Raw genomic sequence first — 23,639 nt, 5'->3', positions numbered from 1 at the left:
GAAATCGCAACCCCTTTCCTAATTTTGTCCGAGTCGATAAGATAATTCATGAAAATGAAAAAATCACTGAATTATCTAGGATGTACATTAGATGATTGTTGATCGTATATTATAAGATTTAATTTCTCAGGATGGTCTCCGTACAGTCAAAAACTTCAAAACAAGGAATTGTCATCACTCCATTCTCATATTTAATGTCAAATAAACTTGTGTTATCTCCAAGGTCGCAATCTTCCTCCAATCTTCTATAAATATTTCCAATTTTTGAAAATGTAACATCAGCTTCGCGAAGCTCTGTTGCATTGAGCATGTTAGCATCCCATGTTTGGCGGTCCTTATCATTTGGCATATTTTTCAACCTAACCATCTGTAAAGGATTCCAACATAAGCTTTTCCTGCAATTTTTCCTGCAATGTTCCATTTCCAAACTAGGGTTTTCAAGAGTAAGGCTAGTTTTCTTCTCCAAAGGGTGACATGACACGTGTATTAGTTGAAGTAAATTTTTGATGTTTTTGGCATCAGTTTCAGTCTCAAGAAAGGATGCAGGGTTTATCTTCAGGAATGAAGAATTAAAGGTCTCCTTCACCAATTTTATGTATGGTACTATTGGATCCATAGTCATGTCGTGAAGCTTAGTAAGGACAAAGAAAGGAAGTTAGTTTTCTTGTAATAACAAATCTTGACGTACTTGACCATCTATGCAACTGTAGGGGATAATAATGTCTTCTTCTATTGGCCACAAAATTTTAGGCGATTCGAAGCTCGTCGCTCGAAATCATGATGATGACGTGGATTTAGCACACAAAAAATTGAAAATCATTTCAAATTCTTGTTTTATGGCTCTAAAACATGAAAAATGAGGAACAATCACTATTGTTCATTATATCGTTTCTGATGAGCCCACGAATTCATGAAGTTGGTGTGGACTTGAACAATATTGTTATCACTATAAATATCCTCCATATCATCATAATACTTTAGTGCCTCATTTTTCAATTTCTCCAATTCACAAATGCAAGTTTTAACTCCTGAGAAACCGTTGTAGGTAACGCAATTATAGTTCTCCAACGAGCGTAATTGTGAATTCTTCTTATGGTAAGGACCAATAGAGACCAACATTGGCTTATAAGCATATGGATTTGATTCACTTAGCCCCACACTTACTCTAAATATGGTACAGGATTTGGTAGATGAATGGTACAAATCTAAATATATTTAATCAAGAATTTGATTTGTCTCGATTAGTCGATCCACATTCCTCCCTTCTTCTATCTGTAATTAATGAACAAGAGTCATAATTTTTCGCAATAGGAGTTTCAAGCTAAATTACAAAAGTTTGAGGCTGATAGCTTGTTTGACCAATCTTCTTTAATCCTAGAAGTACTTTCTTTTTCAAAGTTGAAGTGTTTGACCAAGCTTTAGGAAGAAAAAAATATACTTTTGAGGAGAAGCTAAGCAGAAGCGGTTTTGGAGAAGCAGAAAAAAGTAGCTTCTCTCCAAAATCACTTTTTTGAAAAACACTTTTGAGAAAAATATACTTGAAGCAATTTTAAAAGCTTGACCAAACACTAATTGCTGCTCAGAAGTGTTTTTCAAATTAATTAGCCAAACACCAACTGTTTCTCACAAAAAGTACTTTTAAGAAAAAATACTTCTCAAAATAAGTTGATTTTTGCAGCTTGGCCAAACAAGCTATGAAACTGTTTGAAAAGGAAGTATAAGCAAACTTCATGATAACAATAGGACAGAGGAGGGTGTATATAAATCGGTTTGGTTAAGTTTTTTCATTTATCAAACCAACGTATTATGTCTGTTGGCTATATCTATAAACTAAATCAAAATAAAAAATGGGATAATGCATAAAATCCTTCTCAGTCTATGACCATATTACCAACTACACACCTTTTCTTTTCGGGGGTCCTATTACCCTCCTAAACTATCTTATAGTAAAGTTATTTATCCCTTAAAAAGCTACAACCCGATATGTGCAAAGTGGTGAAATACACGCGCCTAAAATGTGTATTTCTTACTTAAAAACTCTTTTTCACCTTTTTCTCCTTCATCCTTATTTTCCTATTTGCAAACCTTTATTAACATATCCTGCCAAAAGGCAAAAGCATCATCTCAGATCCAACTCCAAAAGATTGACAATCTAGACGTCATCAGTTTTTCTTTGCATTTTTGGTTTTTGCTAAGTATGAATTGTAAATTTAGTAACTTTGCTAATGGGACAACTAAAAATTAAACCAAAATATTTGTAGTCCTTCCGGTCATGGTATCAGCACATCTCGCTAGATATGGATTTGGATATGTCTAACATAAAGTATTTCTTAAAGCATTCTTTTTTTCTCTTTTCTAATTTCTCAATCATTTTTCAGTTCAATGGCCTGAACTTGTTAAACGCTAGATGTCCATCCCTTTTTATCACGGTTTGCCGTATACGACGAGATCTTTATTCTCAAGTGAACTGAGTTTTTTATGGGTTTTATATAATACTTGTTTGATATTGTCAGATCTTGCCGGAGAACGAAACTCCGACGAAGACCCTTGCTCCGGTGAAACTCCATTGTTGTTGGCCATTTTGACTATTCGTAGGTTCTTCACTGAATCATGAGAGTTCCTCCCTCTAGGTTGTAGCTCTGTTTCTGTTATTAAACATATCTGCTTTTGATTTATGGATTGATTTGCGTTGTATTGGATTTTCGCTCAGGCATTTCGCCGCTGAAACGATGTCTCCCTTGTTCATGCAAGAAGAGATTTAGAAGACGAAGGAGACTAATTAATTAGATATAATTAATTGTGTAATGTCCAATCAAAAGATAACACTTGTACATGTTAATCAATTTTAAAATTATTTTTGTAACTTCCACTTGCCCTCAAGAGAGTGTGCACACTCTCTATGGCACATCAGCACTTAGGGTGGTGTTTATTATACTTTAAAATAGTTCATGGGGATAATAGGATGCCCGAAAAGAAAAAGCGCGTAGTTGGCAATATGGTAATAGGCCGGGGAGGATTTTATGCAGTATCCATAAAAAATAAAATTCCTAAACAGTTCCTGCCTTTGTTTCTTTTTGTTCGAAAATACAGACAAAAATAAAAAGGGAAGCTCGGCGCATAAGGTATTCCGAGCTCATGCAAGTGCGGTAAATGGCCGCACCCTAAGGAATGTGATGTAGACAGCCTACCCTAACGCTAGTCTCAGTGGCTGCTTTTACAACTCAAATCCGTGACATGTCACATAGAGACAACTTTACAATTGTTTCAAGGTTCCCTCCACAATTATAAAGTAAAATGAAAAGGTATTGCTTGTGCGTACTGAGGGAGAGAGGGGGAGATAGAGTTGGAGAGAGAGAGTGAGGGAGGGGGAGAGAGAGAGAGTGAGGGAGGGAGAGAGAGAGAGAAAGACCCCATGTTCTGTAGTTTGATGAAGCAGTGGAGTTCGGTGATTTATTGGGGTAATCTCAATAGAGTGTGGCATCCCTCTTACTTAACTTTCTTGACCTGCAATTCCTACGTAAAAGTTTTACGGAGCGCCCTATTTGGTCCTCCTCATTTAACATGTATCCACTTTTTAATTTTATTTAAAGTAGTACCCAAAGTTTAAACAACTTTAGACCATTTTCTCTTTCTTCTTCTTCTTCTTCTTCTTCTTTTAATATTTTAAGGTAGTTTATGATATTTTACAATGGTGAGCTATTTCGGCGCTTTATTTTTCTCATTTAGAGTAAATTTAGGTGTTAAATCGTGTATTGAATTGTAAAAATTCGAAGAACAAATTTTTATTTTTGGGCAATTTGCATTGCACTTCAGATCTATTTGGCCTTAAGTTAATCTAAAGTGCAATTTTTTCACTTCAGACTTATTGGCCTTAAGTATATGAAACTATTGGATTCACTTCTGACCTATTTGTCCTTAAGTCTGAAGTGCAAATTTTTCACTTTAGACTTTTTGGCCTTAAGTGCGTGAAACCATTGGTTACACTTCAGATCTATTTGGTCTTAAATGTATAAAACCATTGGTTGTACTTCAGACCTATTTGATTTTAAGTGCATAAAATCATTGGTTACACTTCAGACCTATTTGGCCTTAAATGCATATGAAGTATAATTTTTTACTTCAGAATTCTCTGACCTTAAGTGCATGAAAATATTTATTGCACTTCAGACATATTTGGCCTTAAGTGTATCTTAAGCGTAATTTTTATACTTTAAACTTAATTGGCCTTAAGTGCGTTGCACTTCAGACTATTATTTTTAACTTCAGACCCGATAAGCCTGAAGTTAATTGTAAAGTGGGTAGGTTCGCAAATTATTTTGCGAAGTAGTTATAACTTCAATTGTGACCCTAAAATCAGGTATAAATGCAAAAACTCAAATTCCCACAAATGACAAATCTGGTTAAAATGGTCTGGTATCAAATTCTTTTAATAACTAGTCATAGATGGCTATTATTGTTAAATCCAATTCATTGCAGAATTCGATTTGAAAAGCCCAAAGGAAAAAAAAAAAAAACATCAACTCTCGTCCTACATGTCTTGCCATAATATGTTAGAAATTTTATTGAAAGAACTACGTGGGCGTTTGGACATAAGAATTGCAAAATTTCGGAAAAAAGTAAAATTATTTTTCAAAATAGTATTTGAAAATTATAGTTGTGTTTGGACATGAATATAAATTGGAGCTGTTTTTGAAATTTTGTGAGTGATTTGAAGTGAAAATTTTGAAAAACAACCTTTCGGAGTTTTTCAAATTTTTGAAAAATGCCAAAATTCAACTTCAACTGAAATGTGAAATTTTTATGGCCAAACACTAACTAATTCTGAAAAAAGTAAAAACAAAAGTCGAAAAAAGTAAAAATTTTCTTATGGCCAAATGGACCCTTAATTGTTCTTTTAAATAAAAAACATCAGGAAATCTCAAATCGAATGATGAATAACGATGAATAAGAGTCTCAAATCCAAAATAAAATTATTAGACGAAATATATCTATCAGTGGCTTGTTTGGCTAAGCTACCAATCGACTTATTTTGAAAAGTACTTTTAATAAAAAATGCATGTCAAAAAAAAGTGATTTGAATGTAGTAGCTTGTATTTAGATAAATTATTTTAGAAATACTTTCATTAATAGTATGTGTTTGGCCAATATTTTCAAAAGTAATTTTAATCGTCAAATTATGAAAAGGAAAAGTGCATCCCGAAATTATGAAAAAGGAAGGTACTACTACTAATTAATTTAGTAATGACGTATTTTTCATATGGGTAATCTTTTTCTAAAAATAAATAAATAAATACTTATTTTGGACAAGTTATTTTCGCTTCTGCTTAAAAACTAAAAACAATTTGTTACTACTTAAAAACACTTATTTATTCGCCATAAACTTGGCCAAACACTTTCATTCTTTAAAGTAAGTGCTTTTTTAATTAATAAAAAATTACTTTTATCCTTTAGAAAACTTGACGAAACAATATATCTATGTGTCATGTCATTCAACTTGGAGCAACAAAGAATATACTTTATTTATATGCTTAGCATATAACGAGAAAATTGCAAAAAATGACCTTTTTTTGTTTGGCTGTTTCTTCTTTCGTTGGTTCTCTTGCTTCTCCTGAGTGATGAGAGCTGGCCTGCAAATTTATAAGAGGAATTAAATCAAATATTCTTATTATATAATACAGATAATTGAAAATATCTGATATGTGAGACCTTGTTTTTGCCTTTCAACACAAAATATTGTTGGCCAATAATGAGAGAAGAATTTGTTACTACTTAAAAACACTTATTTATTTGCCATAAACTTGGCCAAACACTTTCATTCTCTAAAGTAAATACTTTTTAAATCAATAAAAAAATACTTTTGGCCTTTAAAACAATTGACCAAACAATATATCTATGTGTCATGTCATTCAACTTGAAGTAGCAAAGAATATACTTTATTTATATGTTTAGCATATAACGAGAAAATTGCAAAAAAATGACCTTTTTTGGTTTGGCCGTTTCTTCTTTCGTTGGTTCTCTGCTTCTCCTGAATGATGAGAGCTGGCCTTCAAATTTATAAGAGGAATCAGATCAAATATTATTTTCTAGGCTTTGTCGTTTTTCTTTGTTTTGCCTTTTTATTAGGTAAGAGTATTTAATATCTTTTTCTGATGTGGTACATATTTACTTTCTTTTTTGGCTTGCATGTGCTGGCTATGAAGAATGCAAGAAAACGTGGACGTGATTTTTAATTATGGGAATATTTGAGTCCGAGAACCTCAATTGGTCTATATTAAAAAACTGATACACATGTGGAAAAGGTGTGATGCCGACCTACTATCATATATTGATACTCTGTTTCAATTTAGATGAGGCAGTTTAACTCGACACGAAGTTTAAGAAAAAAAAAGACTTTTGAAACTTGTGGTCTTAAAAGGTTAAAGGGTAAAAGTTTTGTCGGGCCATGATATTTTTGTGGTTATAAAAACTTCTTATTAAGGGTAGAATGAAGAGTTTAAAGTTGAATTATTTTCAAATTTAAAAGTGTCATTTATTTTGGAATAGACTGGAAAAAAAAGTATCTCATCTAATTGAAAACGGAGGGAGTATCTGTCAAGAATATAAGGAAGAGGGTTTAGTGATGTGAAGCAGTTGTTAGTTACAAGGCCAAACTTTAAGCTAAAAGGGCCATGCTTCAGGACAATTACAAGTTAAATTATTTTGCTGGTTACGTACGATGATGTTATGTAATATCAATAGACATATAAACTGATTATCTTTTGTTGTTTTTGTGATGAATCAGTTATGCCAATGGTTTTACTGATTGTAAACAAAAATATATTTATGTGTCGAATCAGTAAAAGCAATTGTGGGTGCTTGACTTCCTTGAAACAAGTTGTGAGCAATTGCAAAGGCCAAATTTTATTGGCTGTTTGGGGCGGCAACTTTCCCTTTAAGAGGGAGTCTCTCGCCAAAAACAGAGAAAAGCAACAGAAGTTAGAGAGAGAGTAATTTATAAATTGTAGTATGTGAGATAAATAGTGAGTGTGATTAATATTGTATTGAGGTGTTTAAAATAAAGAGTATTATTCTTTCAAAATTGTAATAGTCTCTTGACACTACAAAGTTATAATATTATAGTAGTATTATATTGCTCCTCCCTCTAAAGTGCATTATGTTCTCGTAACACTATAATATATCCGAGTGGCATATTGTTAGGCTTCTCAATGCTACTTATCAATAACAACATGTCCAATTGCAGGCAGGGGAAGAGCTAGAATACAAGTACGTGTTTGGCCAAACCTAGTAATTTTAATATAAACCCTATATTTATCTTAAGAAATCTATTGAATATGTGCAAATTATTAATATACAACCCAGTAACTTAAACATACTAGATTCTCAAACCCAAAAATTTTAAATTCTAACTCTGCCTCTCATTGCAGGCCTTCATTCTTTGTTTCTTCTGAGAAAATTGCCTTCTGTAGTGACAAAACAAGTAAGTGAGAATGTGAAGAAACCATCACAAGAGTACTTGCAATTAGTTGTAGAAGATAAGTTTGAGTTTTGCCTCTCGACATCCTTGAATAGGATTACAGTCAAAACCTTTCTACAACGGTTTTATTTGTTCCGAAATTTTTTGGCTCCTATAGTGAAGCGTTGTTATAGAGGACATATATTATAACATAATACAATAATAGGTTACGAGAAAAACTCAGCTTTTATAGTATAATGACCCAACCGGTCATTTTGAGATTAATAGCCCCTATCCCCTATTAACTGCTTTTCCCATATCTATTTCTGCTATTGTGACTTGCCGGGATGATTGGTTTTGAGTTTCGGAATGTTTTGGGACACATAGTCCCTAAATGAGAGCTTAAGCCTTAAGATTTGGACCGTAGTCGGAACTATGTGAAGACGACTCCGAATAGAATTATTTCAACTCTGTTAGCTCCGTTGAGTAATTTTGGGAATAGGAGCGCGTCCGGAATATATTTTGGGGGTCTGCAGTAGATTTAGGCTTGAATTGGCGAAAGTTAGTTTTTCGGCGATTTCGGCCGATGGTGAAAATTTTGATATCGAGCTCGGAATGGAATTACGAAAGTGGATGTAGGTTCGTAATGTCATTTGTGACCTGTATGTAAAATTTGAGGTCATTCGAACGTGGTTTGGTTGGTTTCGGCATCGGTTGCCGAATTTGGAAAATTTAGAAGTTCTTAGGCTTGAATCCGAGGGTAATTTGATGATTTGATGTTGTTTTGAGTGATTCGAAGGTTCGACTAAGTTGATATGTTGATATATGACTTTTTGGTATTTTTGGTTGAGGTCCCAAGGGTCTAGGGTTGATTCCGAGTGGTTAACGGATGTGTCGAAGTTGGAATTTGCAGCTGGAGTTGCTGCTTCTATTAATTCCGCACCTGCGGAAGGGGGAGTCGCATGTGTGAGGTTGCAAGTGCGGAGGGAAGGTGCGCATATGCGAAGGAATGAGGGGCTGGTCAGTTTCCACAGAAGCATAGTATGAGCGCGCAGGGGCGCTTTCGCAGGCGCGAGAATTTGCTGCGCAGATGCAGAAAATGTGAGGCCAAGGATGGAGCGCAGGTGCGAAGGATTTGGCCGCACCTGCGAGCCTGCATGTGAGAGGCCTGGAGCGCAGGTGTGGAAGCTGAGGAATTAAGTGGAGTTCGTGGATGCGGCGCCTTGACCGCATATGCGGTCCCGCATGCGCGGAAAAAGAGCCCGCATGTGCGAAAAACCTGGGTAGAAACCATAAATAGAACCCTTCGCGAATTTGGTTCATTTCCACCATTTTCAAGTCGGTTTTTGGAGCTTTTGGAAGTATTTCTAAAAAGTGTTTCAAGGTCTGTCAGTTAGGTAAGTTTCTTGAGCCTAATACTCGTATATATGGTAATTTTTCCGTTGTTTAATTATTGTAATTAGTGAAAATGAGTGGTTAGGACTTGAAAATTTTGGAGAGTAATTTAAGGATTTGAAGGACCAAACGATGTCGGATTTTGACGAATTTGATATGGTTAGACTCGTGAGTGAATGATCTTTCTAGTTTCATGATTTGTTTCGGGTTTCGAGACGTGGTCCCGGGGGCCGGGTTTGAGCTTTGAGCCAATTTCGGGTTTTGGCCTAATATTTGTAGTTTTTCTTGTGAAATTTTTCCATTAGCGCGTATTGATGGTATTGTACTGTTTTGAATAGATTTGGGCCATTTGAAGTCGGATACTCGTGGCAAGAACGTGATATCAGATTGATTTGAGCGGTTCGAGGTAAGTGGCTTGCCTAATCATGTGTTCGGGACTTCCCCCTTAGGATATCTTGATATTATTTGGTGTGTGGGCATCGTGTACGTGAGGTGACGAGTACCTACATGGGCATTTATTTCAAAAATCCCGTTTTTCCTTTCTAAATCATAATTTTTTTTATTTATATATATATATATATATATATATATATATATATATATATATATATATATATATATATATATATATATATATATATATTAAATTACACTAATACGTTTAATTGTGAAACTTAGACTAGAGAAGCATGGTTACGTATTTTAACTGCCTAATTGACATTCTGTGCGTCATGTTTAGTTAAGTCCTTATTTGCCTTAGACTAGAGAAGCAGCCTTGGGGTTAGCGCGTGTTGCTGATTCTAAGAGACTTCAAGGTACTTCTGCTTGCGTCCGCAGAACTTCAGAGTCCCCTTCTACTCCCTCGCCTAGAGACTTCTTTATTATCTTCAGACTTTTGTATAGAGCTACATAGATTATAGCAGCTTGGGACTTAGTGATATTCCGGGTCTTGGAAAATTATTTTGTATATACCAAGTGGTGCTACTCTTGGCTATTCATGATATGCTGTTTATTTTTTAAAAAATGTTGTGTTTTTCTTATATTTTTCGCAATATTAGGCTTACCTAGTCATAAAGACTAGGTGCCATTACGACACCTTACGGAGGGTTAATTTGGGTCGTGACAAGTTGGTATCAAAGTACTAGGTTCGTAACAGTCGCGAGTCACAAGCCGATTTATTAGTCTCGGAGATCGGTGCGGAGACGTCCGTACTTATCTTCGGGAGGCTATGTAACTGTTAAGAACAATCATATTTCTTTGATTTCCTTGTCGTGCGAGTTATTGACACCGAACATTCTAAGATTCTATTATATTCTTTCTCACAGATGGTGAGGACTCGCAATGGGAGGACCGATAATCAGGCACCCGAACCCCCTGCCAGAGCCGCCAGAGGTCGGGGTCGGGGTAGAGGACGACCATGCGGTGCATCCCGAGCACCTGCGAGTGCTGCGTCAGAGGATCCCCCAGCAGCTCCAGCTGGAGGGCCAGCGCCGGAGATCCCTATTGCTACTCCAGCCCTCCAGGAGACTTTAGCTCAGTTCTTGAGCATGTTCAGCACTCTGGCTCAGGCTGGACTATTTCCGATAGCTCCCGCTACATCTCAGGCCGGGGGAGGGGCACAGACTCCCGCAGCCCGCACTCCTGAGCAGAGGGTCCAGGTTGATCAGGCCCTAGAGTATAATCCTATGCCCCTAGTGGCTCCGGTTCAACTTGAGATCAGGGTAGTTGCTTCTGAGGCAGAGCAGCTAAGACTTGAGAGATACAAGAAGTACCACCCACCTACTTTCAGCGGACTAGCTTCAGATGATGCTCTGGGTTTTCTGGAGGAGTGTCATCGTATTCTCTGCACTATGGGTATTGTGGAGACGAGTGGGGTTTCTTTCACCGCTTTCCAGCTGAGGGGAGCAGCATATCAGTGGTGGCGTGCCTATGAGCCGAGTAGTCTGGACGAGGTAGCCTCACTCACTTGGACTTAGTTTTCAGAGATGTTCTTGCGTGAGTATGTTCCTCAGAGCCTCAGGGATGCTTGGCGCGCAGAGTTTGAGTAGTTGCGTCAGGGTTCTATGACAGTGTCGGAGTATGCAGTCCGTTTCAGTGGGTTAGCTCGCCATGCACTGGCTCTGGTTGCTACAATCAGAGAGAGGGTTCGTCGCTTCATTGGGGGACTCCACCCTAGTATTCGGACCAGTATGGCCAGGGAGTTGGAGATGGACATCACTTATTAGCAGGCAGTGAGCATTGCCAGGAGAGTGGAGGGCATGTTTGCCCGGGACAGAGAGGATAGAGAGGCTAAGAGGTCTCGAGAGACTGGTCATTATTCAGAAGCTCGTGCACCAGCAACACACTATGGTAGGGGTTTTGTGAGTCGCCCTATTCATTCAGCTCTTTCAGCAACCAGCGGTGTTCCAGCTCCCCCTAGACCTCAAGAACCCTATTATGCACCACTAGTATCCAGTATGCCTCCTACTCGAGGTGCTATTACCGGCCAGTATAGCAGGCTAGGCCCGAGTCAGTCCCAGTCGTCGCGTCCTCCGAGAGGTTGTTTTGAGTGTGGTAACACTCGTCACCTGGTTAGAGATTGCCCCAGAGCCAGGAGGGGTGCACCTCTATAAACTTATCAGCCTCTACGTGCTCCACCGGGTCCTCCGGCCATTCTTCCAGCACCAGCTTCTACCCCACCTCCTCAGCCAGCCCGAGGTGGAGGTCGGGGAGGTCGAGGTCGCCCTAGAGAGGGAGGCCAGGCCAGGTACTATGCCCTTCCAGCCTGTTCAGAGGTCATTGCTTCAGATTCAGTTATCACAGGTAGCGTCCATGTCTGTCATAGGGATGCATCAGTATTATTTGACCCAGGCTCTACATATTCATATGTGTCTTCTTATTTTGCTCCATATTTGGGGATATCACGCGATTCTATGAGTTCCCCTATTTATGTATCTACTCCCGTGGGAGATTCTCTCATTGTGGACCGTGTATATCGGTCGTGTTTGATTGCTCTTAGTGGTTTTGAGACCAGAGTCGATTTGTTATTACTCAGTATGATAGATTTTGATGTTATCTTGGGCATGGACTGGTTGTCGCCTCATTATGCTATTCTTGATTGTCATGGTAAGACCGTGACGTTGGCTATGCCAGGCTTGCCGAGATTAGAGTGGAGAGGTACCTTAGAGTATACTCCCCGCAGAGTCATTTCATTTCTTAAGGCTCAGCGAATGGTTGAAAAGGGGTGTGATGCGTATTTGGCCAATGTGAGAGATGTCAGTATTGATACCCCTACAGTCGAGTCAGTTTCAGTAGTGAGGGACTTCCCTGATATGTTTCCAGCTGATCTTCCGGGCATGCCGCCCGACAGAGATATTGATTTCGGCATTGATTTGTTGCCGGGCACTCAGCCCATTTCTATTCTTCCCTACTGTATGGCTCCTCCTAAGTTGAATGAGTTAAAGGAGCAGCTGCAGGAGTTGCTTGATAAGGGTTTCATCAGGCTCATGTATCACCTTGGGGTGCTTCAGTCTTATTTGTGAAGAAGAAGGATGGTTCTATGCGTATGTGTATTGATTATCGGCAGTTGAACAAAGTTACAGTAAAGAACAAGTATCCTTTGCCTCACATCGATGATTTATTTGATCAGTTACAGGGTGCAAGGGTGTTTTCCAAGATTGACTTGCGTTCTAGCTATCATCAGTTGAAGATTCGGGAGCCGGACATCCCGAAGACTGCTTTCAGGAGCAGATATGGTCATTATGAGTTTCTTGTCATGTCATTTGGGTTGACCAATGCCGCAACAACCTTTATGCATTTGATGCACAGTGTGTTTCAGCCTTATCTTGATTCGTTCATCATTTTATTTATTGACGACATCCTGGTATATTCCCGGTCTCGGTAAGATCATGAGCAGCACCTGAGGACTACACTTCAGACTTTGAGAGAAAAGAAATTGTATGCAAAATTTTCAAAGTGTGAGTTTTGGTTAGACTCAGTGGTATTCTTGGGTCATATAGCATCGAGTGAGGGGATCCAGGTGGATTCGAAGAAGATTAATGCAGTGCAGAGTTGGCCCAGGCCGTCCTCTGCTACGGAGATCCGGTGTTTTCTTAGTTTGGTGGGGTATTACCGTCGCTTTGTAGAGGGATTTTCATCCATTGCAGCACCTATGACCAGGCTGACCCAAAAGGGTGCTCCGTTCAGGTGGACCGGGGAGTGTGAGGAGAGCTTTCAGAAGCTTAAGATAGTTTTGGCTTCAGCCCCTGTATTAGTATTGGCTACAGGTTTGGGGTCCTACACTGTCTATTATGATGCCTCAAGGATTGGCCTTGGAGCGGTATTGATGCAGGATGGTAGGGTGATTGCCTATGCGTCTAGACAGTTGAAGGTGCATGATAAGAATTATCCGGTTCATGATCTCGAGTTAGCAGTTATTGTTCACTCCCTGAAGATGTGGCGTCATTATTTGTACGGTGTTCCCTGTGAGATTTACAGTGATCACCGGAGTTTGCAGTACTTGTCCAGGTAGAGGGACCTTAATTTGCGTCAGCGGAGGTGGTTGGAGCTACTTAAAGACTATGATATCACTATATTGTACCACCCGGGGAAGGCCAATGTAGTGGCCGACGCCTTGAGTCACCAGGCAGAGAGTTTGGGGAGTTTGGCATATCTTCCGGTAGCTGAGAGGCCCTTAGCCTTGGATGTTCAAGCCATAGCCAGCCAATTGGTGAGATTGGATATTTTAGAGCCTAGCCGGGTATTAGCTTGTGTGGTTGCTCGGTCTTTTCTTTATGACCATATCAGGGAGCACCAGTATGATGATCCTCATCTTCTAGTTCTTCAGGATAGGGTTCGGCAAGGTGATGCCAGAGATGTGACTATTGGTGATGACGGTGTGATGAGGATGCAGGGCCGGATTTGTGTTCCCAATGTAGATGGACTTCAGGAGTTGATTCTCGAAGAGGCCCACAACTCGCGGTAGTCCATTCATCCCGGTGCCGTGAAAATGTATCAGGATTTGAGACAACACTATTGGTGGAGAAGAATGAAAAAGGATATAGTTGGGTTTGTGGGCAAGTGTCTCAACTGTCAGCAGGTTAAATATGAGTATCAGAGACCGAGTGGATTACTTCAGAGGTTAGAGATCCCAGAGTGGAAGTGGGAGCGGATCACCATGGACTTTGTGGTTGGACTTCCTCGGACTTTGAGAAAGTTCGATGCTATTTGGGTGATCGTGGATCGGCTGACCAAGTCAGCCCATTTCATTCCAGTCTTGACTACATACTCTTCAGAGAGATTGGCTGAGATTTATATCAGGGAGATTGTCCGCCTTCACAGTATTCCAATATCTATCATTTCAGACGGAGGTACACAGTTCACATCCCGGTGTTGGCGAGCCGTACAGCAGGAGTTGGGTACTAGGGTAGAGTTGAGCATAGCCTTTCACCCTCAGATGGACAGGCAGTCCGAGCGCATGATTCAGATTGTTGAGGATATGCTCCGCGCCTATGTGATGGAGTTCGGAGGGTCATGGGACCAATACTTGCCACTTGCAAAGTTTGCTTATAAGAATAGTTACCAATCCAACATTCAGATGGAACCGTATGAGGCCTTGTATGGTAGGCGGTGCCGGTCCTCAGTGGTATCGTTTGAGCCGGGCGAGGCCCGATTTTGGGTACAGATTTGGTCCAGGATGCCCTGGATAAGGTGAAGGTGATTCAGGAGAGACTTCACACAGCCCAGTCCAGAGAGAAGAGTTATGCGGACCAGAAGGTTCGTGACTTGGCAATTATGGTTGGTGAGCGGGTCTTGCTTCGGGTATCGTCTTTGAAGGGCGTCATGAGGTTTGGGAAGAAGGGCAAGTTGAGCCCGAGGTTCATTGGTCCTTTTGAGATATTGCGGCGAGTTGGGGAGGTTGCTTATCAGCTTGCCTTACCTCTCAGCCTAGCAGGAGTTCACCCGGCATTCCACATGTCTATGCTCCGGAAGTATCACGGTGATCCGACTCATGTATTGGATTTCAGCTCAGTCCAGTTGGACAAGGATCTATCTTATGTTGAGGAGCCAGTAGTCATTTTGGACAGGCATGTCAGAAAGCTCAGGTCAAAGAATATTACTTCAGTAAAGGTCCAGTGGAGAGGCCAGCCGGTTGAGAAGGCGACTTGGGAGACCGAGCAGGATATGCGCAACCAGTACCCTCATCTTTTCACAGTTTCAGGTATGTCTTTATAATCGTTCGAGGACGAACGATTGTTTTAAGAGGGGGAGGATATAACGACCCGGCCGGTCGTTTTAAGAGTAATAGCCCTGATCCCCTATTAACTGTTTTCCCACATCTATATTTGCTATTGTGACTTGCCGGGATGATTAGTCTTGAGTTTCGGAGTGTTTTGGGACACTTAGTCCCTAAATGAGAGCTTAAGCCTTAGGATTTGGACCGTAGTCAGAACTGTGTGAATATGACTTTGAAATGGAATTTCGTCGACTCCATTAGCTCCGTTGAGTAATTTTGGGGATAGGATCGCGTTCGGAATGTATTTTGGGGGTCTGTATTAGATTTAGGCTTGAATTGGCGAAAGTTAGTTTTTCGGCGATTTCGGTCGATAGTAAAAATTTTGATATCTAGCTCGGAATGGAATTCTGAAAGTGGATGTGTGTTCTTAATGTCATTTGTGACCTGTGTGTAAATTTTGAGGTCATTCGGACGTAGTTTGGTTGGTTTCGGCATCGGTTGCCGAATTTGGAAAATTTAGAACTTCTTAGGCTTGAATCCGAGGGTAATTTGATGATTTAATGTTGTTTTGAGTGATTAGAAGGTTCGACTAAATTGGTATGTTGATATATGACTTGTTGGTATTTTTGTTTGAGGTACCGAGTGTCTCGGGGTGATTCCGAGTTGTTAACGGATGTGTCGAAGTTGGAATTTGCAGCTGGAGCTGCTGCTTCTGTTAATTCCGCACCTGCGGAAGAGGGAGTCGCATGTGCGAGGTTGCAGGTGCGGAGGGAAGGTGCGCAGATGTGAAGGAATGAGGGGCTGGTCAGTTTCCGCAGAAGCGGAGTATGAGCGAGCAGGTGCGCTTTCGCATGCGCGAGCATTTGCTGCGCAGATGCAGAAAATGTGAGGCCAAGGATGGAGCGCAGGTGTGAAGGATTTGGCCGCACCTGCGAGCCCGCATGTGCGAGGCCTGGAGCGCAGGTGCGAAAGCTGCGGAAGTAAGTGGAGTTCGCGGATGCAGTGCCTTGACCGCATATGCGGTCTCGCAGGCGCGGAAAAAGAGCCCGCATGTGCAAAACACCTGGGCAGAAACCATAAATAGAACCATTCGCGAATTTGGTTCATTTCCACCATTTTCAAGTCGGTTTTTGGAGCTTTTGGAGGTATTTCTGAAGGGTGATTCAAGGGCTATCAGTGAGGTAAGTTGCTTGATCCTAATACTCGTATATATGGTAATTTTTTAGTTGTTTAATCATTGTAATTAGTGAAAATGAGGGGTTAGGGCTTGGAATATTTGGAGAGTAATTTAAGAATTTGAAGGACCAAACGATGTCGGATTTTGACGAATTTGATATGGTTAGGCTCGTGAGTGAATGAGCTTTCTAGTTTTGTAGATTTTGTCGGGTTTCAAGACGTGGGCCCGGGGGCCGGGTTTGAGCTTTGAGCCAATTTCGGGTTTTGGCCTAATTTTTATAGTTTTTCTTGTGGAATTCATTCCATTAGCGCGTATTGATAGTATTGTACTGTTTTGAATAGATTTGGGCCATTTGGAGTCGGATACTTGTGGCAAAAATGTGATATCAGATTGATTTGAGCGGTTCGAGGTAAGTAGCTTGCCTAACCCTGTGTTGGGGACTTCCCCTTTTGGATATCTTGATATTATTTGGTGTGTGGGCACCGTGTACGTGAGGTGACGAGTACGTACACAGGCTATTATTGCAAAAATCCTGTTTTTCCTTTCTAAATCATAAATTATTTTTTTATATATTAAATTACACTAATACGTTTAATTGTTAAACTTAGACTAGAGAAGCATGCTTACGTGTTTTAACTGCCTAATTGACATTCTGTGCGTCATGTTTAGTTAAGTCCTTATTTGCCTTATCTGTGTCCAGTATAAACTGTATAACTCGATGCCATACCTGCCATTTCATCTTGCGTTACATTTTTAAATTGGGACTGCAGACGTATTCTGGGAGATCCTCCCTATACTGCATATTTACTTTGGGACTACGGACGTATTCCGGGAGATCTTCCTGTACTGCGTATTTACTTTGGGACTACGGACGTATTCCAGGAGATTCCCCTGTACTGCATATTTATTTAAAACTACGGGACGGTATCTCGAGAGATTTTCCACTGTGTTTACCTTGTTCTGAGCCGAGGGCTCCCTTAATTGTTAAATTTTCGAGAATTTCTTTAACTCTGTTACCGTAAAGTTTACTTATATATTTTACTGTTTAATTAATTATATTTACTCCGATAGGGCCCTAACCTGACCTCGTCACTACTGGACCGAGATTAGGCTTGGCACTTACTGGTTACCATTGTGGTGTACTCATGCCCTTCCCTGCGCATGTTTTCGTGTGCAGATCCAGGTACGAGCTATCAGCCTTGGGGTTAGCGCGTGTTGTTGATTCTAGGAGACTTCAAGGTACTTCTGCTTGCGTCCGCAGATCTTCAGAGTCCCCTTCTACTCCCTTGCCTAGAGACTTCTTTATTATCTTCAGACTTTTGTATAGAGCTACATAGATTATAGCAGCTTATGACTTAGTGATATTCCGAATCTTGGAAAATTATTTTGTATATGCCAAGTGGTGCTACTCTTGGCTATTCATGATATGCTGTTTATTTTTTTAAAAAAATATTGTGTTTTCCTTATATTTTTCGCAATATTAGGCTTACCTAGTCGTAAAGACTAGGTGCCATCACAACACCTTACGGAGAATGAATTTGGATCGTGACATATAATGAATGACTATTATATAGGAATGTTTTCATATAGGTTTGACTGTACATATCCTATCAATTGTGTAACTTTCGCTTTTTATATTGTTCGTTTCTTGATTGTGTTTTGTAATCCATTGAGACGAGAAAGGAACAAAGAAAAGAAAGAGGAAACTAAAGACGATAACACATTATTGAATAAAAAATGATGCATCTATCATCTATCATCTATCATCTATCATCTAAGATTCTCAAATGATGAAAAGGAGACAATTTGAAAATGACTGGGTTGTCTCTCCCAAAGAAAACAAGTTTGTTGTAATATCCTAAGTAAAATGTTAACAAACACAATAAAATTGTAATAATTAGACTGCAACCTCAACTCAATCAATATTCGTATCGGAGCATAACTCTCTCTCTATATATTATTTCCTTACTATGTTCGATATTGTATTGACACTCGATTAAAAGTTAAATTTGCATCAAACGGTATTACATTTGGGGATAAAGTTCTCCCTAACAAAAGCGACTCCACACGCAAAATTCGACCTTCGATTTAAGGATAAATGATTATTTACTACCTTATCACAATCCATATTGATTATGCATGTTCGCATGTATATATCCGTAGTGACATAAGAGAACAGGGGACTCATATTCCCACCAAGCCCCCATAGTAGAAAATAAATCATTATAAGATCTATTAAATAATGAATTAATAACTATTTTAATGGGACGCTTATGTATCTCTATCCTAGTTTTGAACATAATATTGGTTTATTTCATATTAATTTTAAGTTTTGAGGAACTCATTTTTCGACAGAAGTTTGACCAACTAGCTTGTTGGATAACACATAATTCGGAAAAACAGATCCAAACACATGACAAAACAATAAAAATACTTTTAAATTAACTAAGTAATTAATTATATATGCCGTAAGAAGCGTATGAAAATGCATCAGAAAATATAATTATTTTTTTGTGCATATTGTTCATCTTTAAATACTTTTTGTTTCTTTAGATTCTTCAAAGTATTGTCGTCCAAAGGAAAAAGTTTGTCCAATTACGAAACATTACTCAAATATTTCAAATCATTTGTCATGCGTACGTGGTGTGTTCAACGTCAGCATAAAATGGCCCACAGATATGCCTTTACACCTCGAGATAAGGTAGATGTTGCCTTAAAGGAGAAGTTCATATAATACAGACAAGCGCCAGATCTGTTGGCCCTACGCACGGATTGAAATCTTTGAGATATTATCCGAAACAGGTTGTGAAGAACTGCATATTCACTATTATTGTCACAATTTAATTTTTCTTATAGATCGTGATAACGTCCAACGACGCCTCTAGGCAAGCCAATGATGAACTAATCGTGTTTTTATTCCTTTTTAATAATTTCAAAGTGATTGATTCTTATTTATTAAATAGGAGAGAAGTGAAAAATTATAGTAAAGTAAAGCGTACGCTAATGAAAGAGTAAATACGGTGAAATAAATACTCAAAACCATAAAGTGTCTACTAGCATGTTTCCAAATTAAAACTCGGTGTCATAAGTGTCTGAGCAACTAGTAGAATATACAAACACCAATGCTACTGTCTGAAATAAGATAGACAGAAAGTAAATACGAAAGAAAAACTGTGGGTGCTGTAGAACGGCCTCAAAGAGCAGCTCACCACTAAGTATCGGGGTAACGAGGGTGCGCGCCTGAATGAACGCCAGATGCACCTGCCTCAGATCCCGCGCAATTAGTGCAGAAGTGTAGCGTGAGTACATAAACAACATGTACCATGTAAGTATCCACTCTAACCTCAAAGAAGTAGTGACGAGGGGTCGACATCGATACTTACTATTGGCCAATAAATTTAAAATACAGAAACTCTGAATAGGCATGGAATATGTGAATAATAATAATAACACAATAACAAGTAGTAAATAAATGATTCTTTAACTGATAATCAACTTAAAAGTCTCCAATTGACACCTAATAACTTTCACAATTTCGGCCATTAAATAAATTATAACCTCTCAAGCCATAAAATAATATCAAGTGTAATCAGGCTCCGAGTATCATCACGCGCGATTTATGGCGAGGCCGTACGACCCGATCCAAAATAATGTGTGTACTGTCTAGGGTCAAACAGCACGAACCATAGATGCATCTATTATACTGCTGAGGCGAATGGCCCGCTCCCATGAGAGTAGAGAAGTTTACCTCGCTCGCGGAAGTACTTGCGACGCGAGAAGACGTGGATTTCTCAAAGTTATTATGTATTCCCCAATTCTTCCAAAAATAAGAAATCTAAATCGAAAATTACAACTTTAAAATCCCTAGTCTCAACTCTATTTCAAGACAATTAATATGCATAATACACACAATAGTACAATTAAAGGTATGATATGGATCTAAGTCTACCTGGACATCTCATGGAATGTAGCTACGCATATACTCTCGTCACCTAGTGCGTACGTAATTACCCCTTAGGCATCGAGTCTTATGTGCCATTTGAGAAATGTGAAAAGTAGTGTACGCGAGGTGACGAGTACGTACTCGGCTTATATGTGTAAATATTTATTGAGTTAAAGTCTTGAGCATATTGTGTGATAAATTGAGTAATTGTTGGTATATATTTAATCATCTATTTGTCGTGCCTAAATCCTTGTTGTTGTTGAATCTGTTGTTATATGAAAATTTGATGTGATTGTTACTTGATTATTTATGTAATTTTGTGAATGTGTTGGTTTGATAATTATTGGAATTGAATTTTATTATGGATTTTTTCTCTGCAAATAATTAATTAAATGAGCTTCAGAAGAGGTGTTTATATAATTATTAAAAATTTGAATTTAATGAATACTTTGCTTTATGTTGAGTAGTTTTTATCTCTATTGGTTGTTTTTGGGTATTGTGCACATTGTGTGGAGCTTTTGGATATTTATTGTAAAATTAATTGATTTTGTTATATCCTTGGAATTTGTTGTGGCCATTGAGAAAACTGTAATGTGAATTGATTTTGTTATGTTGCCGTGATAACTTGCCATGTAAATTGTTGTGTTGTGTGAATTATTATTTTGAGGAGATAAGGGTGGCATTTCACCGTTGATATTATGTAGGTATAAGGGTGGCATTTCACTGTTGTTGTGTTGTTAGAATATTGTCTAGGCGGAGCAATAAAGATGGCAATATGAGCGATAAGGGTGGCTATTGATATTGTCTGAACGGAGCGATAAGGGTGGCTATAGGAGCGATAAGGGTGGCTATTGTGAGGGACGATATGTGATGATGTGGGGTTGTGGTGTTGATGATTTTCATGTGATGTTGTGATTTTCTTGTGTTTATTTTTATACCTTGTGCAATTTATCTTGTTGTTGGTAAATTGATAACAATCTGATTTATGTTGAAATTGAGAGCTTGTGGCTATGGCCAGGCGATTATAAAATGAAATGTAGGCACGAGGTGCCATGAATAAATAATGAGGATATTTGGCACGTGAATTGTCTGTGCAGTTGTGATATGAAATGAGGGCACGAGGTGCTGTGAAAACATGAAAAATGGGTTGAGATCTGTATTTACGAAAAATATGAAAATGGGCTGAGACCCGTATTTTTATGATTTTGAAATGAGATGTCACATTGTGACTTTTAATTGAAAGAATTATATTCAAAATATTTATTTGGAAGGATTTTTATTCAAAAAGAATTATATGAAAGAATTGTATTTGAAAGATATTTATTTAAGGAAATTATATTTTAAGATATTTATTGAAAGGATTTTATATTCGAAAGATGTTTATTTGAGGAAATTATATTTGAAAAAGAGTTTTATTCGGAAGAATTATGTGTGAAAAATATTTAATTGAAGTACTTGATTTAAGTGGGTGTAAATGTATTTATCAATTATTGAGCGATATTAATGGTGATTTTATTGTCTTACTGTGCACATCACTGATTATTTTATGTTTTCCTTGTTGTAATTTGTTTCCTATTATTTTGTATATTATATTGCACAGGTAATTAGACTGGTGAGTGTCTTGATTGTACCTCGTCTCTACTCCACTGAGGTTAGTCTTGATACTTACTGGGTACCGACCGTGGTGTACTCATACTACACTTCTGCACATTTTTGTGCAGAGCTAGGTATTGGAGACATCGGACTTGAGCAGAGTTAAAGCGGGATCGTAAGGATTCAAGATAGAGTTGCTTAGTCGTCGCAGTCCCTTAGAGTCTTTTTATTTCATTGTACTGTTATATTGTAATCAAACAATATTGTATATTCGTTTCTCATGATCATTTCATGTATTCAGTTAGAGTTCGTGATTCAGTACTACCAGTCTTGGGAGGTTGTATATTGTAATTATTTCCGCTGTTAGTTTCTAAAAAAAATAGCTTCAAAATGGAATTAAAATCGGCTTACCTAGTCTTAGAGACTAGGTGCCATCACGATGCCTGTGATGGAATTTTGGGCCGTGACACTCACGAACTCAAATATATAATTTTTACCCAATTCCATAATCATCTTCGTGGTTATATCCTATTTTTATCAAAATCTCATTTTTTTCAACTAAACCCATAATTTCCACAATTTTACATGTTAAAATCTATCCACAATCTATGTATTAAATTTACATTGGGTAGAAATTACTTACCTTCAATAGCTAGGTGAAAACCCCTCTCCAAAGAGCTCTAAAATCGTCCAAGAAGTGAAAGAAATGAACGAAAATAGCCTAAGTCCCGACATTAAATGAACCTCACCGCCTTCAGTGGTTTACACACCTGCGGCTCCGCTTCTGCAGAAAAAATCATCGCATGTGCATGCGGACCATGCCCGGGTCTTCCATTCTCGCTTCTGCGGGCAGAGCATCGGTTCTACGAGCCCACTTTTGCGGCAAATGTGTCGCACCTGCGAATCCAGGCTCGCTGGCACCCTTCGGCTTCTGCGATCGACTTCCTCGCACCTGCGCGTTCGTAGGTGCAACTCCTGCTCCACTTCTGCGACCACTGGCCAGTCCACGCCAGGCCGCTTCTACGGTCATTGGCTCGCTTCTGCGAGCTCGCACCTGCGGCAAATTCTTCGCAGGTGTGATTGCACCAGAACCCCTACTACTTCAGGCCTCCTTCCAAGTTCCACCATGTTCTGCACATCGTCCGAATAGCAACCGAGGCCCCCAGAGCCTCGTCCAAACATACCAACAAGTTCGAAATCATAAGACGGACTCACTCGACCCCTAGATACTTACTGGATACATGTTGTTTATATACTCACATTACACTTTTACACTAATTGTGCAGGATCTGAGGCAGGTTCATTTGACGTTCATTCAGGTGCGCACCCCCGTTACCCTGAGGCATAGTGGTGAGCTGATCTCTGAGGCCGTTCTACAGCACCCGCAGTCTCTCTTTTGTATTTACTTTATGTCTATCTTATTTTAGATAGTAGCATAGGTGTTTGTATATTCTACTAGTTGCTCGTACACTTGTGACACCAAGTTTTAATTTGAAAATATGCTAGTAGACATTTTATGGTTTTGAGTATTTATTTTACCGTATTTACTCTTTCATTAGCTTACGCTTTACTTTACTACAATTTTCCACTTCTCTCCTATTTAATAAATAAGAATCAACCACTTTGAAATTATTACAAAGGAATAAATACATGACTAGTTCACCGTTCGCTTGCCTAGTAGTGACGTTGGGCGATATCACGACCTATAGGGGAAATTGGTTCGTGACAATTCTCCCAGACTCAACTTGTGAAGTTACATTGAATTTGTTTTTGTTGTTAATAATGTGCATTAATCAACTACAGTTTAATAATAACAACGTATGTGAAGACATGTGTCATAACACTGTGTAAGGGTAAGTTTTAC

General features: G+C 38.9%; 1 protein-coding gene and 1 pseudogene across 1 annotated transcript in view; both read right to left on the bottom strand.

Moving 5' to 3' along the window:
- Positions 1 to 5,890, bottom strand: part of LOC104087565 (UPF0481 protein At3g47200-like) — a 64,836-nt gene extending 58,946 nt beyond the window's left edge. The window contains exons 1-2 of the mRNA XM_070199614.1: positions 5,707 to 5,890; positions 5,562 to 5,627 (exon numbers count right to left, since the gene is read on the bottom strand). The gene's annotated coding sequence lies outside the window, so the exon portion shown is untranslated. The remainder of the gene's footprint in view (positions 1 to 5,561; positions 5,628 to 5,706) is intronic.
- LOC104087852 (UPF0481 protein At3g47200-like) overlaps positions 1 to 23,639 on the bottom strand; it is a 48,990-nt pseudogene that overhangs the window by 2,910 nt on the left and 22,441 nt on the right.

The sequence above is a fragment of the Nicotiana tomentosiformis genome, chromosome 4 (genome assembly GCF_000390325.3).
Source record: "Nicotiana tomentosiformis chromosome 4, ASM39032v3, whole genome shotgun sequence".
Lineage (NCBI taxonomy): Eukaryota > Viridiplantae > Streptophyta > Magnoliopsida > Solanales > Solanaceae > Nicotiana > Nicotiana tomentosiformis.
The sequence above is the reverse complement of the archived record's forward strand: the minus strand, read 5'-3'. Positions and strand labels throughout refer to the sequence as shown.